Raw genomic sequence first — 18,636 nt, 5'->3', positions numbered from 1 at the left:
AGGGAGGTTTGAGTCTGTCTGTATCCTGAACTCATTTTTCTACCTGGAGGGCCAGGGGCTGTGTGTGCTTCTGTCTGATGTGAGGTGCGGTGGGGTCCTTGCTTCCCCGAGTGTGGCAGGAAGGCCAATGCTCTGTCCTTGTCCTGAGCCCACGGCTCCTAAGACTGGTGATGACCTAGCCCACACCCTCTACGCCAGGGGACTGGTGCAGCCCTTCGGGGCCAGGATTTGAGGCTGGGGTACCCACGAGCCAGGCCCCCTCTCTCCTGCCATCAGCCCGCATCTCCCCCCCCTTCCCCATTTCTGCAGCGGCCGGAACTCTCCACCCTTCCCTCCTGAGCCCTTGCCATCTTCGTCCCTGTCCCCTTCCCACACAGGGACACTCACCCCAGTGGCTTGGCTTCTGCTGGGCCTCTCCCTGCACCCCAGCCCCCACCACATGCCTCCAGCCACCTGGGCTCTGCCTCTACAGTTCTCTGAGGTTTCTGTTGAGGTCGTGCTGGGGGGGGGGCGCAGGGGCTTCTTGGGTCTCCCCGCGCCCCCCCCCCTCCTCGCCTGTCGCCCTTCCCACCCCTGGGGGTGGCTGTCGTAGGCCACTGCAGCAGTCTTTTCCCCTCCCTGCTGCCTCCTTGGGTCCCTGCCCCCACCCCCAAATCTGTCTCCTCTCTCCCCCCACTGACAGCCTCTTTTCTTTACCCTCAGACCCCGGGCCCTCTGGCTCCGGTCCCTGTCCCCTCCTCAGACCTTTACCCCCTGTCTCTTTGCCCCCTTACTGTCCGGCCTCCCCCGGGACCATCAGGTCCCCTCTCTGCTTCTCCTCCATCTCCTCCTGACTCTCCCTCGGTCCCCGTCACCCTCTCATTGTCCGTCCGGAAGCTCGTCTCAGTCAGATTCTCTTTCCATCTGCCCGTCTGTCTTGGTCTCCCTCTGCCAGGCTCTGTCTGTCCGTCTCTTGCTCCCTCTCTCTGTCTCCGCGATTACAATTTCTAGTCACACGGCAGTGCAGAGCCAAGCTGTGCCTCTGCCTGGGCTCCTTCTCTCTCACCCCTCCCTCCGTCTTTCTCTCCTTCTGAACGGGGAGGGCACCTCTCTTCCCTCCTCCACCCCCCTTCCCTGCGCCCAGAGGCCTCCCCCTCCCCCGCTAATCAAAGGCTCCGTTATCTAATTAACCCATTGGTTCTGGGCAGCAGGGAAGGTCGGGAGAAGCGGGGGAGGATATGGACGGCTGGGCTGCCAGGGGGCGGGGGGGGGGGGTCTGGGCAGTGCCAAGCCTGGCCTCGTGGCAGACAGCCTCATCCACTGCACAACCAGGCTGAGCCCCCCGCCCACCGCAGGCTGAAACCGCCCCTCCTGCATCTACCCCCCAGCGCTGGGGCAGACAACCTAGCACAGGCTCCCCTGCAGGCGCTCCTTCCAGGACCCCGGGGCTCCCAAAGCCCCCCACCACACCACACAGCCATTTAAACTGGGACTTGCACCACGGACACCCAGTTTTTCTGTTGAGGGCTAGCCTCATTCATGCACAAGAAACTGACCCCCACACACAGCTCTCCCTTGGACCTCAGCCATGTCCTGATGTTCGCTTCCTGGTACATGTCTGCAAAATGGGCAGTGGGTCTGCATTTGCTCATTCAACACATTCATCCATTCATCCGTCCATCCATCCATCCATCCATCCATCCATCCATCCAATATCTTCCAAGTCCCTACTATGTGTAGACACTGGTACAGGTGCTGACAAATACTAGCTCCACACTCAAAACCCAGGACAGTCATAGGGCACAGAGGACAAGCAGCAAGTAGAGAGACACCGGTCAGCGCCAGGGTCTGGGTCTGGAGGCTAGATCTGCCGTTTGCTTGCTGTGTAGCCTCAGGCCAGTGACTTTACTTTTCTGAGCTGCAGAAAAATGCTGTGGGAACCAGGCTGATAATAGTATCTCTCCCAGGGCTGCTGGGGACTGACTAGTGAAATGCTCAATCAGTGGTTCTCCCCTTCTGAGACATGCAGACCCCCTCCTCCTCATTGCCATTTCCACCCTCGGCTTCCTCCTAGTCTGTTCCCACACCAGCCACAAGGTCCTGTGGACACTCAAGTCAGACCCTGCCTGCCTCTCCTCAGAGCCTCTCCTGCTCCATCTGTCCTCACTGGGTGTCAGGACAGAGACATCCCCAGTTTCCAAGAGCCTCTCCCCAGGCCAGGCTGCTTCTTTGACTTCAGCTCCTCTCTGCACCCCAGGCTCACTCCCCCACCTGCCTTCTCCCTGTTCCCAGAACAGGCTGTGCACAAGCCTGCCTCAGGGCCTTAGCACTTGCTCTACCCTCTCTCTGGACCTGCCATCCCTGCTTGTTCTTGTCTTCTCTCAGGTCTTTGCTGAGATGCCACCTTTTCAGTGAGGCCTTCCTGACCACCTGACATCACATAGCCCCCCCACCCCCAACAGGCCTCTCCAGAAACTTCTCTGCATTATTTTTATTTTTATAATTTTTTTTTCACCATCAGCTTCTTGTAAGTTATACTCTGAAGTGTGAACTCCCCGAGGGCAGGGGCCATGCTTGCTTTGTGCATGGTGTGATCCCAGCACCTACCACAGAGCACGGAGCCTGGTGTGTGGTAGGTGCTCAGGAAACATCAGGAATGAACAGATAGGCCCTGACCGGGTGTTCAGTTGGTTAGAGGTTGTTCCAATATGCCAAGGTTGTGGGTTCAATCCCTGGTCAGGGCACATGCAGGAATCAACCAATGGATGCATAAATAAGTACAACACAAATTGGTGTTTCTCTCTCCCAATCAATGAATCAAATTTCAAAAAGGAATGAACAGACATGGTACCAGTGCTCTTAGTCTATATTTCTCCCGTTACACCGCATTTCGTCACAGTGCCATGGAGGCACATCGGGCCCTTACCTCCCCCGCTCTGCGCACCTCAGGCTCACGCCTTACATGTGCCGGATTCTGAGGTCCCTCCACGCCAGGAGGCCTCCCCAGCAGAGGCAGCATAACCATAGGCCCCAGACACAGCTGCCTCTAGCTCAACACCATGTCCAGATCATGGCGCCGCCTGGCTGGCTCAGTCTCAGATGCTATATCCCAAGTTCCAAACTTCAGGTGCCTGGTGCACCCCACTAATGCCATGCCCTGAGGAGAGCTGCGCCCCAGCTACCACTCGAATGAGCTACACCTCTCCAACACCCCAACGGGAATATGGCTCACCCCTCCTCTTCTGAGCATGTTACCAAAGCCGGGCATCTCTTACGCATCAGACTTGTATAACACCTTCAATAACACCGCCAGTAACATTTGCCACACACCTAGCCCTAACTGGGCACCGTTCTGTAGTTCCCCCATCTGCCTCCTGAGAGGAGACTGCCATTACCCCTATTTCACAGATAGGAAAGCCGAGGCACAGAGGCAAGGCTAAACACCTGCTATCAGTGGCCCCTCCTGGTCAGCCTCACCAGAGGGACCCCAGAGATCTCCAAGCTTATCATGACAGCCACAAGTCCCACTGAGGTCCTTGGGGGGCATGTTGAGCAATGGCTGTCCTCCTGTGAGCCCCTGCCCTCAGCCGCATGGTACAGGATCTGACAACCTCGCCCCTGCCCCACACCCTGCTGGTGGAGGCCCTATGACCTGCCTCCTATGACCTTTCCACTGGCCACAGCCCCCTAATGGTGATGGGATGGGAAGCCTTTACTGAACACCCGCCTTCGTGCTGTGCCGTGCTTAGCCTGGCCCACGCCTCAGGCCACTGGCTTCTTCCTGCTGCCCCAAGAGGAGGAGATTGTTCTTGTGTCCATTTTACAGGTGGAGAGGCAAATCCAGAGGGCTGAAGACACTGGCCAAGGGTCCCACGACCTGTATGTGACAGCAGGGATTGGAACCCAAGGTCCAGAACTTGGCCAGATCACCACAGTGCCTCTCTAACCCAATGCCTGGAGGGGGGGTCTCAATGGGAGCACACCTGTTCTCCAGCCACAGGGGCTTGAGGCAGGGGCAGGGGAAGAGAGATGTGCAGGGAGCAAGGTAAGATCCAGGGAAGGCAGAGATGAGGAGGCCCAGGCACATGAGATGTGGGGCTGAGGCCTGCCACCCTTCCCAGCCCGAGTTCTGAGCTCTCTAGCACTGTGCCTGAGAGGGTTCAGGCAGATAGCAGATGAAAAACTTGGGGGCCCAGAGGAGGCAGGGTGAGGAGAAAAGGGAGGCAGGGAACATTCTCATCAGGCATACTCATTTTTCTGGGGGAAGTTCAGAGGGTGAGAGAAAAAATAGGAAATTGACTGCTGTTGCAGCAAGAGGGGTAGAGGTTAGATCTAAAGAAGAACTTCCCAACTGTGAGAGACTGGGGCGGAAGTGGAGCCTGGAGCCAGGAGGGTGGAGAGACATCAAAGCTAGGTAGAGCTGAACACTTCACACACTGGATGCCTGAATTATGGGCAGGACCGGGAACTGTTAAGATGTGCGGGAAGGATATGAGCAGCACAGGCTTTGGGAATGGATGAAACAACTTCACATGTGTGTTCCTCTGTGCCAGCCCATGTCTTAAATGCTTTTAAAATAAAAGCAACCCCAAAGCCCTGAGAATTGACAGGTCCCTAACATTTGAGATAGAAGAAGCCTGAGAAAAGGATTGTGAAGGGCCTTCCTAGCTGCTGATGAGGACACAGGGCTATAGGCTCAGCTCAGGACTTGGCCTGGCCACCAGCCTCTAGGCAGCAGGACTAGGCTTTCTGGGAGCAGGGACAGAGCTGGGGAGGGACAACTTGCTTGGAGGAGAGGGGCTGTCCTACTTAGAGGTACTGACTGGTCATTTGTTTGGCTCATTTAACAAATATTTACTGGGTGGCCCTTGTCTTCTGCTCCAACCATACCCAGGGGAGGGGCACATTTCTGCCTCAGGGTCTTTGCTCCTGCTTTTCCTGCTGCCCTGAGAGGTCTTTCTTGGGTCTATAAGGCTCTCCCTGTCTCTGTTCTAGTCTCTGTTACAATGCCACCTTGGAGAGGGTTTCTTTGCCCCTGCCCCACCTCGTTTTTGTTTTTTTTAAAAATATTTTATTTATTGATTTTACAGAGAGAGGAGAGCGGTGGGGGAGTGAGAAGTACCAACTCATAGTTGCTTCACTTCAGTTGTTCATTGATTGTTTGTCGTATGTGCCCTGACGGGCAAGTCCGGTTTCAAACCGGTGACCTTGGCATTCCAGGTCGGGGCTCTATCCACTGAGCCACCACGGGCCAGGCCCACCTCTTACACTTCTTTTTCTTACAGCCTTCCTATGGCCTGGTCACCCGATGGACAACGATTTGTTCTTTGTTTATTATCTGTCTCCTCACTAGACCCCAAACAGGGAGTTCTGTGTGTCCTGCTCACTGCCTCCAGTCTTCAGTGCCTAGGACACGCCCCCCACCTCCCAAGTCAGCGATGCTGATTGAAGAATGAGTGAGCTAGCGCCCCCTGCCGCTGGGACTCCTGCCAGCACCCGGTGTACAGGGCCGATGAGACCTGGTTTTATTATTATTTTTGTCTTTAGGGAGTTAGTGATCCACGCCGCCGATGGTCAAAGGCGAAGTGAGGGGGAGAGCACGGGGTTGGGGGGCGGGGGAACGTTCTCGGATGGGCACCGCTCCTGGCCCGGCGAAGGCGATGTGGATGCTGAAGCCTGAAGGACAGGCGGGAGGTGGAGGGGCCCCTTTGTGCCCAGGCGTGCTGGCGGGAGAGGCGGGTGGGAGCCAGGGAGCTGTGTGGAGTCCGGCTCAGTCACAAATGTCTTATCTGCACGGCCGGCTGAGAGGCAGGGGTGTGGGCGGGGCTGTGACGGGGCGGGCAGGGTCACCTCTGGAGTGGCGAGACCCCTCTGAGTGGGCTGGAGGCTGGGGAGGAGCTAGGCCACATGCTGGGGAAAAGGATGGGGCCATGGCTGGGGTCGTGGGGATGGAGAGGAGGGAAGAGTGAGAAGACTCAGGGAAAGCAGAACTTTGCAAAGGCTGGACTTGGAGGGGATGCGGGAGTTGAGGGGGGGGAGGGGCCAGGCTTTTACAGAAAGCACAGTGGGTGGAGAAGGGGTGGCTGTGGCCCCTGGGCTCCCATTTCCTCTTTTGTAAAGCGAGATGTGGGAATGGTACCTTGCTATCCTCTATTTCCATACCTGAGAAACGATAATTAATAACAGGCACCATCTGACCCCGGGCTGGGAGGGCAGGAGTCTGGCAGGAAGGGCCAGAGCACAGCTGTTGGCCAGCAGTGTACACCTATCTCAGTGTCTGCAGGTGTCAAACTGCAGGTGTCACTGTCTGTGACACTCTGGCTCTGTCTGCCATGGTGGCTAAGCTGTCTGCACCCTTCCGTGTCCAGCATGGCGGCCACCACCATGTGGGGCCACCCTGCTCTCATCCCTACCTGTAAGGACCTGAATTGTTAATTTAGTTGGAATTAATCCAGTTGTCAAAGTGCACACGTGACTGTGGCTGTAGTGGTTACTGTATCAGACAGTGTGGTTCTGACCACAGGGACAGGCGTCCCAGCTGAACCCCAGTTCCGCTTGGAACAGCTTCTGCTTGAGTCCCCAGAGCTCGGGCCCCTTCTGCTCTGCTGCCCGCCTCCCTGCCTCCTGGGGCTCTCACCGGGCTCTCTGGGAGCCAGGAGATCAAGGCTGGAGACTGGACCTTACTGAGTGTGACATGCCTGTGTCACGGGAGGTGCTGAGGGAGCCACCTGCCCGCTTTACAGAAGGACCCCCTGTGGCACTGCAAGTACATGGTTGTGCCCAGGGACACCCAGGCCCAGGCAGGCTTGAGATGGAAGCTGATCCTCCAGGCTCCCTACATTCGGAGTGAGCCTGGGAGGTGGGAGCGGCTTAGCACCCCTTGAACTGCATCTACCCAGGAGTGAGGTAGAGCCTGGCCTGGTATTAGTGATTTTCAAAACAGAGGCCATTGCCACCTGACCTGTGGTGGTGCAGTAGAAAAAGTCACAACCTAGAGTGCTGAAGTTGCTGGTTCGAAACCCCAGGCTTGCCAGGTCAAGGCACGTATGAGGAGCAACTATGATAGTGATGCTTCCCTCTCCTTCTATCTCTCTCTAATAACATTAAAACCTTAACCCTCCCCCCCCCCCCCCCACACACACAAACAGAGGCCATTGCCAAGGCTGCTGCAGGGCTGCGGGAGGCTGAGTTTGCAGGCGGGAAGGGGCGTGGTGCCACCCAGCCTGACTCTGGCCTCCATGCCCAATGCTTAGATCTGTTTTCTCTCTCAGATATTTTATTTTTAAGATAGAAGTACTACCAAGAGTAGTAAGAAATCGGAAACTTTTTGAACCAGAGCAGTGTGTCTCAGACATCAGCGCGAGCCGAGATCATCCAGGGGGCCTTGTGCAAGTACCGATGTTGAGCTGGTGGGTCGAGGTGGGTGATAGTGCACATCCCCAGGGGACACTGCGGGCCCGGCGCTCGGCGCTCGGAGGAGCAAGGAGCCAAGGTCTGCAGCACGAGTAAGGATCTCCCCTCTGCCCTCCCTCTTGCTCTGTGCAGGGGTGGGCCAGACCTGCTCAGAACCTCAAGTGCCACCACGACTAGCCATGTGGCCTTGGATAGGGGACATCCCCTTTCAGGGCCTCAGTTCGCTTATCTATGAAATGGAGAAAATAGTATTCTATCTACCAGGGTGGTGGGGCTTCAGTGGTATGGTCCCTGTGGGGCATTCATGGTGACATGCTCAGTGCTGGGCACTGAATAACAGCAGTGTTAAAGATTCTTATTTACTCTGCCCTGGCCGGATAGCTCGGTTGGTAGGAGAGGTTGCCAATTCGATCCCTGGTCAGGGTACATACAGGAAAGATCAATATTTCTGTCTTTCTCTCTCTCTCCCCCTTCCTCTCTCTCTAAAATCAATAAAAATTAAAAGAATAAAATTTAAGTTATCACTTATTCTCTCACTGGGTCAGAAGAACAAATCTTTTTCTCATTCTATGCCTCTATCCCCATACCCCTTAATCCCCATGGGTAAACTCAAGCATTTCTGGCTGAATCAAAACCACTTGTCCATCACCTGGAAGGTCTTTGCCCCCCCCAGCTGGACATGGATTGGACGCCCCCACCTGGGTGTGGACAGCCCACTGCGAGAGTCCTGTGGGGAGTTCCTCCCCTCGGGGGCTGTGAGAGCATTGAGATCAGGCGGCTTGGGGCCTCTGAGCTTCGGCAGCTCCAGCGTCTGTGGGCGAGCCCAGTCCCCTGTGCGCCCACGATTATTAACAGCCTGATTCTTGTAATTATCAACCATAGCTGCTTTCCACTGGGAGGGTCTGATGCACCAGCATGCTTCCCTCCTCGGGCCTCAGTTTCTCCTCTGGAGAGCAGTGGTCGCCACTGGGGAAGGCTACTGCCTGGGTCTGCGGTCCCAGCTCTGCAGCTACTAACCCTATGATCTTGGGGCAGGGGGCCTCAGTTTCCCTATATGTCACACCAGGGATGATGATGGGGCCTCCCTCTCAGGACTACTGGGAGGAGGGGAGGAGTAAACGAAGGGACCTACATGGGATGCTCAGCACAGAGCCTGGCTCCTGGGAAGCACTTGGCAGACAGACGTGAGCTCTTCAGTATTACCGCCAGCCCCAGTTTGAGGGTTCTAGGCCTGAAGGGGGCCAGTCTTTGTGATGGTGCCCGGGGTCTGCCCCTCCAGGAGGGTGGGCCTGCCACTGCTTTCCGTGGACCTTTGTGTTAGTGCTTTAACCACAGCTCTGGGGCCTCGCTCAGCTCCCTGGGCGGGACCTTGTGCTGGGAGGTTCAGGGGGACACAGGTGAGACAGGAAGGGTGTGGCCTGGGCTTTGCCCCCAGCCATACTTGCATTGGGTCATACATAGGCTTCTCAACTCCCCCACCAAGATCCAGCTTTCTGACTCTCAGCAGCCATCTGGGGAACCCCGTGCCCACCGAGACAGGCTCTTGCCCGCCTCCCACACTGCAGGGCACCCACCACCCATCTCCCAGGCCTCCAGTGCAGCCCCTCCACTTCCGCCTGCAGGCCAGCTGTGACAACAGTTGTGAGTAGGTTTCTAGGCAATACAAGGCCGTCCTGCCGCTGTCCTTACTTCCCTGCCACCCTCCTGTCAGGGAGAGCCACAGGGACCCGGAACGGAGGGGAGAGGGCCTTTCTCCCCACTGGACTGAGATGAGTGTGTCTCCCCAACCCTGCCAGAGAGGAAGCCAGGACGCACTGGACCAGGGCGATGGTGGAGGCCTGACTTGGGGCCTGAGCACCCCCATCTGTTTCCTGACCAGGAGGTGATACCACATGAAGCCCCTCTCCCTCCGGAGCAGGGTCCCAGGCCCATCACTGTGGTTCGGTGATAAGTACCCCTCCAGACCCTGCCCTTTGAGACCAGCGCTCAGATAAACTTCCAAATGTGTCCCCCAACCCCCAGTGCCACCCAAGGAAACTTGCTCCTGCCTGGGGTTTGCAATCCAACAATCGCAGACACCGACACCGACACCGAGGACAGGAGTATGGGGCCTGTGGCTGGCCCAGCTGTCAACTGGCTGAGGACAGACTGCAACATGGTGGCCTCAGGAAGCACTGACTCCTAGGATATTGGCAGGGTCCACAGTGGCCCTGGAGCACTTGTGAGTGCTTGGCAGCCTGGTGGTCCCCGAGCAGGGCCCAGCTCCAGGGCTGCTCAGAGCCAGGGCCACATTGCCTGGTGATGGAGTGGGGAGAGGGGAGGGGCGGGGGTCCCTGGCCGAGGGGCTCGGAGTTCGGATGGAAACCAAAGGGAGTGTGGAGAGAGAGATAGGGCAAAAAGCTGGCCACGTGGAGAGGAAAGAGACAAGAAAGCAGCAGAGATGGAAAACTCAGCCAACCTTGTGAGATGAGGGAGGCGGATGAGAGCAAGGTAGGGAGGGTATGTGTGTGTGGGACTTTTCAACAGAAGCTGATAATCTGTGTGGTTGTTTTTTTTTGTTGTTTTTTTTTTTAGAAATGATTGAAGTGACATGATATTAGTTTCACGTGTACAGTGTAATGATTCTTTATTTGTGAACCAATCGCCACCGTAAGTCCCTCTTGATCCATCACTGCAAAGTTACATTTTTTTCTTGTGATGAGAATGGGTTTTCATGTGAAATCGTTAATCTATTAAAAATGATGAAGCATTCTGATAGCACTGGGGAACTAAGCTCCGGGAGGCAGGTGAGCGCAGAGCGTGCAGGACGCTGGGCAGAAGCGGGAGGAAGCAGGGGGAGGTGCCGGGTGGGGGAGGAGCGCGACACCGGGCAGGGAGACCCGTGCAGAGCGCAGGCAGAAATAGGCAGGTTTCACAGCAGATGCGGTGGGAGAGAAAAAGACTGATGAATGGGTGCAGAGCATAGACAGATGAGTGAGGACAGGAAGGCGCAGACTGGGAGTGCGGGGTGAAGAGACAGCCTAGGGCACAGGTGAAGAGAGGTGAGAAGGTGAGACGCTTGATAAGGAGGTCCAGGTGACACCCTGTGATAGATACTTGGCCAGAGAGGTGGAGAAATGAGGAAGGTCCCTGCAGGCACGACAGGTGAGCAATGGGGGGAGAGGGCCGTGGCGGCGCAGGTATACGCTGAGAATTCAGCGAGTCCCCTCCCTGCCCCCCACAGCACCTCTGCTGAAGAGCTGCCACTCTCCTGTGGCTTCTGTGTGTGTGCATGAGGGAGTGCGTGTGCACGGGTGTGTTTAGCCTTGGCTGTACTTTTGAGAGATGTGTCAGTGGCACTCTTATACTTAATGTATGTCTTTTTTTTAATTTAATTTAATTTTTAAAGACTTTATTCATTTCTAGAGAGGAGAGAGAGAGAGAAGGGAGGAGGAGCAGAAAGCATCATCTCCCATATGTACCTTGACTGGGCAAGCCCAGGGTTTGGAACTGGTGACCTCAGGGTTCCAGGTTGATGCTTTATCCACTGCGCCGCCATAGGCCAGGCTATATACCTAATGTCTTAATTCTGCTAATCCCTCCGATTGCACAGGAGACCTCCTGGGAGCCCTCTGACTTGGGCAGGTGGGAGGATTCGCCTCTAGGTGGGAGTAAGGGCTGCTATGGAGGTCCGAGGGGGCTAGACGCCCCTCCAGCTCACACATGTGCCCCTCACACTGGGCTCTGTGACCATATTTGCAGCACGTGCCTCTCGCTTTGTGAACCTCTAGGAGTGTGAGGGCCCGAGAACACCTGTTCGGCCAGCGCCTGCCCCTGTGAGGTACTACTGCCTTTGTCACTCTCCTCCAGGTCTGGGTATGGGGGGCTGTCTGTGTCTCCGTGTGTGCACTGAACTCGGGTCTTTCTGTGGGCATCTGGGTGACTCTGGGCACCGCAGCCACATTGTGTGACTGGGTCTCTGGTTCCACACCTGGGTTTCTGGCTACCAGTGAAGGACTGTGTGTGTGTGTGTGTGTGTGTCCACACCTCTGCTGACACGTGCCTCTGTGTCTCTCATACACTCTCACCCTCTGCCTGTGGCTGACGGGTCCCTCTGACAAGCACACACTGTGCCTCCACGCCCCCTGCACCTCCGCTGGCCAGTGCTCCCTGGCTCCCTCTGGCCAGCACCCTGGGTCTGTCCCCACCCTCCCTGTGTCCCTGCCTCCCCTGCTCACCCTGGCTCCTCTGTGTGTGTAGATGGTGTTGCGCTGTGTCCCTGACTCTCCCTTTCTTTTGGAAATTAAGTGAGTAACTCTGTGTATGTCTGGCTCGCTAATTGTGTGTGTGTGTGTGTGTGTGTGTGTGTGTCCCCTCCCTCCCACTGTGCCTCCGGCTCTCTGACTCCCACCTTCTCCGCTCTGTCTGAGGGTCGCTCAGGCCTCGCTGCTGCGCGGCTCTGCGTCCCTCAGTCTCCGTGTACATTTGGACAATCAGGTGGCTAGGGTGAGAAGAGACCCAGGGAAGAGCAGGAGCATGGTGGGAAGAGGAAGAAGAGGCCGTGAGATGCAGGTTAGAAAAAGCGAGGAGACGGAAGATGTACGGGGAAGAGGGAGGAGCTGATCCTGGCCACGGTCCTGGCGGTGTGGACGGATTGGGAGACGATGCTGCCGGCTGCCTGGACCGGGAGGGAAGCGACTCTGGCTACTCCCAGCTGCCGCTGGAGCCCGAGTTCCTGTCTGGCGGCTGCGCGGCCCGGACTTGGGATGTGAGGCGCATAGCAATGGGGCGCTGCGGAGGCTCGACTGCAGCTCCCAGCTGGGGAGGGGGCGGGGAGGGGGCTGAAGGGCAGCCCTGAGGCTCCCTCCTCCGCCCCTCCCCCAGCTGGGCTCTCCCCAGGGGTTTCCCCACCCTAAGAAAGTGTCCTTAGGAGAGCGGGAACGAGGCCGCAGGGAGCAAGGCTGGAGAAGGGGAGGAGTGCTCGGGACGGGCAGCAGAGGTGGGGGTGGGGAGGGAAGGGTCCAGGTGGGAGTGGCAGGGAGAAGGGACCCCATGGGCAGCGGGGATCAGACCCTGGAGAGAGAATGGCCGAGCCCCTGGCCGGACAGGAGCTCAGGGAGAGGGGTCTTGAGAACGTGGGCGGAACCCTGGACAGAGCCCCGGCCTCAGGATCGCAGGGCCGATGGGGAGTTGGAAAGAGCTGAGGGTTAGAGGAGAGCTTCCGGGAAAGAGGACCCTTGTACTGGGGGGCTGGGATTGGGAGTCCCAAGGGTGAGAAGATAGGGACAGGGGCTCTACCTGAAGAAAGGTCATTGAAAGGGGTCCCAGACAGAGATGGGTCTGAGAAAAGGAGGCCCAGTGTGCTAGGAGAGAGAGGCTGAAGTTGGGGTCTCCTGGAGAGACGGTCAAGGGAAGGAGGCATGGGGGGTGAGTCAGAGATGGTGGGGATGAGGGGATCCTGACGGGAAGCTGAGGTGCAGTTAGAAGTCCTAGAAAAGCAGGTGTGAGGGTGGGGAGGCTCTGGAGGGCAGCTAAAGGGGGGAGGGGAGGTCCCCAAGAGGAGAGGCTAGGACGGTAGGAGGAAGGTGGTGGTCCCAGAGAGACACGTGCCCAAGGATAGAAGGCCCGGGAGCAGAATGGGGTCACGGAAGGGGGTCCTGGGAAGGAGGGGCAGGGGTTTCGCTGCTCACCCGCAGCCGTAGGGGGGGTGCCCAGAGAGAGAAGGACTGAAGATTGGGGAGGGGGCTGTCTCGCTCTCTAGGCACCCCCTCCGTCTTTCCCATTCTCACTTCCCAAACTCCCCGGTTCTCCCTGGTTGCCACGGCAACCGCTCCTGCCAGGCGCGGTCACCAAGGAAACCCCGTGCCCGCCTCTACCCCCCTCCCCATCACTGGCGTGCTCCCCCACCCCAAGCAGCAGCAGTGTGGAGGGTGGGAGGGGCAATGGGGGGGAAGAACCCAGACTCCCGCCCCAGATAAGGGGGTTCAGACCTACACCCGCGAGCCCCCCCACCCCAAGCCTACATCCTCAACCCCACAGATGGACACGCAGAGACCGCGGGACGTGCACCCCCACCTCTGCCTGTCCCCAGGCAGCAGCGACCCCCCAACGCAGAATACGCCTGGCCCGGAGAACCCCCACCTAGCTGCCTCCCCCACCCGCTACAGCTCTCCATCAGGCCCCTCCTACTGTCCTCTGCCGCTACCCCCCCATCCCGGAGGAGGCCTGAGACCACTGTCCCCGAATTAGAGAATGCCCCCCACATGGCCCCCACGGTTCCGCCTCCCGCCCCCGCTCGGCACCCCTTGGCATCTACTCACAGCGAGGAAAGGGGCTCCTTCCGGGGGGCAGCATGCCCGGCCCGCGGGGGGAGGACCCCCCCAATGAGGCACGGGAACGTGGGGTGCGAGGCCCGCTGCGGGGAGGCGCGGGGGGCGGGGCTGCGGCCGGCCGGGGTCTCGGGCGTCCTCCCCCGTCCGCGGCTCCGCGATGGGGAGGGGGCTTCAGTAGCTGCAGCGGCGGAGATCCGGGGGCCGCTCTGTCTCTTCGCCTGCCCTCCCGCCGGCCGCCGGCCCTGAGCCCTCGCCCGCCGGCCCGCCGCCCGCCTTCCTTCTTGCCTTCCTTTCTTTCCTTCTTTCTTTCCTTGCTTCCTTCCTTCCAGCCTTCCCTCCTTCCTTCACCCCCTCCGCGGGCCGCCGGCGCCGCTCTCCCCCCACCCCACCCCCCCCAGGCCCCGGCCCCGGCCCCGGCCCCCGCCTGGGACGGTGCGGCAGCGACCGAGAGCGGCCGAGAGCGGCGGAGACGGGAGCGGAATACTGATGATGGAGGGGGAGCGAGAGGGAGGGGAGGGAGGGGGGAGGCTGCCGGGGAAGGAAAGGAGGGGGGAGAGCAGAGAGGGGAGGGAAGGCCGAGAGGAGAGGGGGAGAGGAAGGAAGGGGGAAAGGGGAGGGAGAAAAAAGGACAGGATGGGTGAGGGAGGGAAGGGGGAGGGACGAGAGTGGGGGAGGGAGAAGAGAGGGAGGATGGGGAGACAGGGGGAGGGTGGGAGAGAAAAAGAGGGAGGAAGGAAAAGGGGAAGGAAGAAAGAAGAGGGAAGGGAAAAGGAAGGAGAGAGGGAGAAGGAGGGAGAGGAGAAGTGGGGAGATAGGGCCCAGGAGGAGAAAGAGGTAGTAAGTCCACCTGTGTAAACACAGGCGGTGGATGGTGAATGCGTGTGGTGAGGGAAGGGTGACAGGGTCAGAGAGACTGGATGGAGGGAAGGACAGAGGTGGTCAGCTGGGCAGGCCCAGGAGCTGCAAGCCGGGAAAGGAGAAGGGTGTGAAGGCGCTGGAGAGACCTGGAGGGGACTGGACAAAAGAGGAAGGCAAAACTTTGGGGTAATGTAGAGGGAGGCGGGAGAGGGGTGGAGCAGGGGGCGGGGCTGTCAGCAGGGCATAAAGGACGAAAATCCAGTCCTGAGTTCTGGACTGGGTGGAAGGAGCTAGAAGAGGTGGAGCCCAGGCTGAGAGCCCGTGGCCCAGGCCTGTCAGGTGGAGGCGCCCCAGGAGGGGGCAGAGGGCCGGGTCCCATAGCATCCCGCCCCCTATTCTCTCACCTCCCTCAGGTGTTGGTGAGGGTGTGGGGACACATTTAGAACTGTGAAGCTAGCATAGCACCTTGGGTGCAGGGCAGGGGGAGTAGGTTGCAGAGGCCTCCAAGAGAGAGGTCACCTGGCCTCCCCCTGTCCCAACAACTCCCCTTGTCCACGATCCCCGAAGGCTTGAGCACCAACAATGGGGTGCTCAAGGAATTAGGGGGCAGGAATTCGGGGACAGAGAAACCCAGAAGCCTGCTGAAAGGAGGCAGCCCCCCGGCCAGGGCACTGAGTCTCCTTCCAGGTTCTGAACTCAGGGTAGAAACTTCCTCTCCTCCTTGTCCCCTCAAACAGTGGGGTACTAACTGGACAGGGAGGAGAGGAAAGATAACCATTCCAAGAGACTGACCCTCCCTCTTGGCCCTTGTAATTCTGGGAGACCCAGGTGGGGGAAGGTGGCCCCTCCACCCTGAAGGCAGAAATGGGGCAGAGCAGAGGCTGTCTGGGGAGTGAGCAGCTGGAATGCAGGGAGGGAAAGTGGGCCAGACAGACATTTGTAATGAGCCACAGCTGGAGGCAGACCCAGGACACATGAGGTCACATTTGGGTGCATAAAAAGCAGCTGTGGGTGGGGGTTGGTGAACCCAGAGATCTGAGAGCTATAGAGAGGGGAAACTGAGGAAAAGAGAGACAGGTGAGGGCCAGAGAGCAACAGATGGGTTGCAGAGCTTTGGGTTTCCACCTGGGTGCTGCTAAAATCCGGTTTAGGAGACTGGAGGAGCAAACGTGTGGGCACCCAGAGTGCAGCAGAGCTGGACAGACCCAAGGGCAACGGCAGCACTGATAGAACAATAATAATAAGAGCAGCGGCCTGTCCTGTGTTCTTGCTGCGGTCAGATACTATGCTGAGCACTTCAGGAACACCTCATTTATTCCTTATAACCACATTAAACTTGACTCTTAGGGATGTGGGCCCTGGTGGGCACAGGCTGAGCAGGGTCTGGAGGCTGTTACTGTGCCTAGCGTTAACCCTTTAGTTGTGGGGAGAGGCCGGAGCAGGGAAATAAGGAAGAATTTCAGTATCTCAGCAAACCGTGAGGCCTCCTGAGCCGTGTCTTAAGCACTGTCTGTGGGAGAGGACCACCCCTGTGTGATGGAAGGAGAAAGGAGTCATCACCCACCACCAGTGTTCACAGAGAGCCAAATCCGTCCCAGGCAGTGTTGGGGACCCTGAGAATCATCTGGGGACTAGGACAAAGCTGTCTCTGTTGCCCTGGAGGTGGCCTTCCAGGAGAGGTAACCCGAGGACTTATCTCAGAGAAATAAAAGAGAGGCCTAGGGAGGACAGGGGCTGGTGGGGCCATGGGGCGACAGACTTGAGGTGATCAAGGAGGTCTTCCTGGAGAAAGTGGCTTTTAAGATGAGACTTAAATGATGAGAAAGAGGCAGCCATGTGGGTGTGCAGGGAAGAGTCCCCAGGCAGAGGAATACGGGGAGCAGAAGCCCCAAGCATGGCCTACTTGGGAGAGGAACTAAAGGCAGAAGGGATACGAGAGACTGGGGGAGTGGAGAGAGAGGGGGACAGAGCCCTGGCTTAGCTCAAACACAAAACCAAACCTCAGTGCTACTCTCTGTCCCCTAAATGTTGCCCTAAAGCTGAACTCAAGCAGCAGTCCTAAGCCCTGAGCCCCATTTTTCATTCACATTTCCAACATCGACAGGGGCTTATATGCACCAGGAAGGAAACTGTGTCACCTGAGAAGAAGTACCGGTGACCCAGGTACCCCCATGGTAATGGAGACTCAAAAGGTATGCTTACTATCTCAAAAAACCTAGAGGAAATGATAGATTTCCTCTGGGATGGTGTTTCAGAGTATAACTAAACATCACATTTCTTTACTTCAAGCTGTAAAAAAAAAAGTGTTTTGTTTTGTTTTTTTATTTTATTTTATTTTTTTGTATTTTTCTGAATCTGGAAACGGGGAGAGACAGTCAGACAGACTCCCGCATGCGCCCGACCAGAATCCACCCAGCACACCCACCAGGGGCGACGTTCTGCCCCTCCGAGGCGTTGCTCTGCCGGGACCAGAGCCACTCTAGCGCCTGGGGCAGAGGCCAAGGAGCCATCCCCAGCGCCTGGGCCATCCCTGCTCCAATGGAGCCCTGGCTGCGGGAGGGGAAGAGAGAGACAGAGAGGAAGGAGGGGGGTGGGTGGAGAAGCAAATGGGCGATTCTCCTATGTGCCCTGGCCAGGAATCGAACCCAGGTCCCCTGCACGCCAGGCCGACGCTCTACCGCTGAGCCAACTGGCCAGGGCCTGTTTTGTTTTTTTTAAACCTACTTCATGTTTTTTTTTTTTTTTACTTTTTTATTTATTTATTTATTTATTTATTCATTCATTCATTTTGGGGGGGGAGAGAGAGAGAGAAAGGGAGGAGCAGGAAGCATCAACTCCCATATGTGCCTTGACCAGGCAACCTCAGTGTTTACAGGTTGACGCTTTATCCACTGCGCCACCACAGGTCGGGCGAACCTACTTCATGTTTTAACTACTTAATTAGAAGTTCTGATGGGCAGTTAGGTATACCTTTGATAAATAAAATATAGGGGAAAAGGGAGAAATTTTCTACTTAATATAGTTTGGTTTGCTCAGAAAATTCTTTCAAGGTGGGACCCCCATTGCTCATGTGTGTTGTTTGATATGTATACATTGAGCAACTGCTGTGAGCCTGCCTCTCCGCTGGGTCTGTCACTGCTGGCCAAGCGGTCGAGGAAGGGGTGAACCTTACGGTAGCTGTTAAGCTAGCCCCTAGACCTTACCTCCAATGCTGACCTTCACCATGCCTTCAACTCAAACCCTAACCCTCTTAGGAGAGATGGCAACCACTGAGAAAGGAACACGGAGTTGGATGCGCAACTCTTACAACAGAGTAACATCCCTGTTTCCTGCTGTCTGGTTTCCAAAACATCTATATTTGTCCTGCGTCAGGGTGGCCAACCATATTTCTCAAAGATGGTTGCAACCATCACCTTTATTCCATGCACACTGATGCTCCTCCAAGAGCACTTCCCTTGGACCTAGAAGAGCTTTTGTGACTTTTCTGACTGATGGAGTGTGGCAGAAGTGATGCCATAGGGGTTCCAAGACTCGGTCATAAAAGAGATGTGGTTTCCTCTTTACTTGCTGGGATATTTGCTCTTGAGCCTTTGGTGGCTATATAAGCCAACTGATGGCCCTAAGGTTGCCATGCTGGGAGGAAGCTCAACTAACCTGTGTGGAGAGGCCCTGACACTGAAAAGGGGCAGCACACAGCTGCTTTCCTCTGTTATAGCTCTAGCCACTGTCTCACTGAATTGTTAGAGACCCAGAGCCAGAACTGCCTGGTGGGGTCCTTCTCAAATTCTTGACTCATGGAAACATGAACTGATACTAAGCTGATTTGGTTGTTTTAAGCCATTAAGTGTCAGGGGTGATTTGCTACACAGGAATAGATAAGTACAGCAGTCAGCAACACAGAACGAGAGCACTCTGGTTCCTTACCGGCTAGGATGATCTCAAATCATCTGCTTCTGTCAGTGGTTGAAAATTTGGCTGAAATAAGCATGTGCCCCACCCTAGTCTTGGTTTCTAGATATTATGCCTCCACAAAGGAACTAGACTCCTTGGAAAAGTAACTGCTTCCAGATGCTGG

General features: G+C 56.9%; 1 protein-coding gene across 2 annotated transcripts in view; it reads right to left on the bottom strand.

The window, feature by feature from the left end:
• LRRC4B (leucine rich repeat containing 4B) overlaps positions 1 to 14,039 on the bottom strand; it is a 37,920-nt gene extending 23,881 nt beyond the window's left edge. The window contains exon 1 of one of the 2 annotated variants that reach the window (XM_066271410.1): positions 13,692 to 14,039. The gene's annotated coding sequence lies outside the window, so the exon portion shown is untranslated. Of the gene's footprint in view, positions 1 to 387; positions 584 to 13,691 lie in introns of those variants that run through there. The other variant, XM_066271411.1, reaches the window with a different exon arrangement.
• Positions 14,040 to 18,636: the final 4,597 nt, after the last annotated feature.

This window comes from Saccopteryx bilineata, chromosome 3, assembly GCF_036850765.1.
Source record: "Saccopteryx bilineata isolate mSacBil1 chromosome 3, mSacBil1_pri_phased_curated, whole genome shotgun sequence".
NCBI classification, from domain to species: Eukaryota; Metazoa; Chordata; class Mammalia; order Chiroptera; family Emballonuridae; genus Saccopteryx; species Saccopteryx bilineata.
The sequence above is the reverse complement of the archived record's forward strand: the minus strand, read 5'-3'. Positions and strand labels throughout refer to the sequence as shown.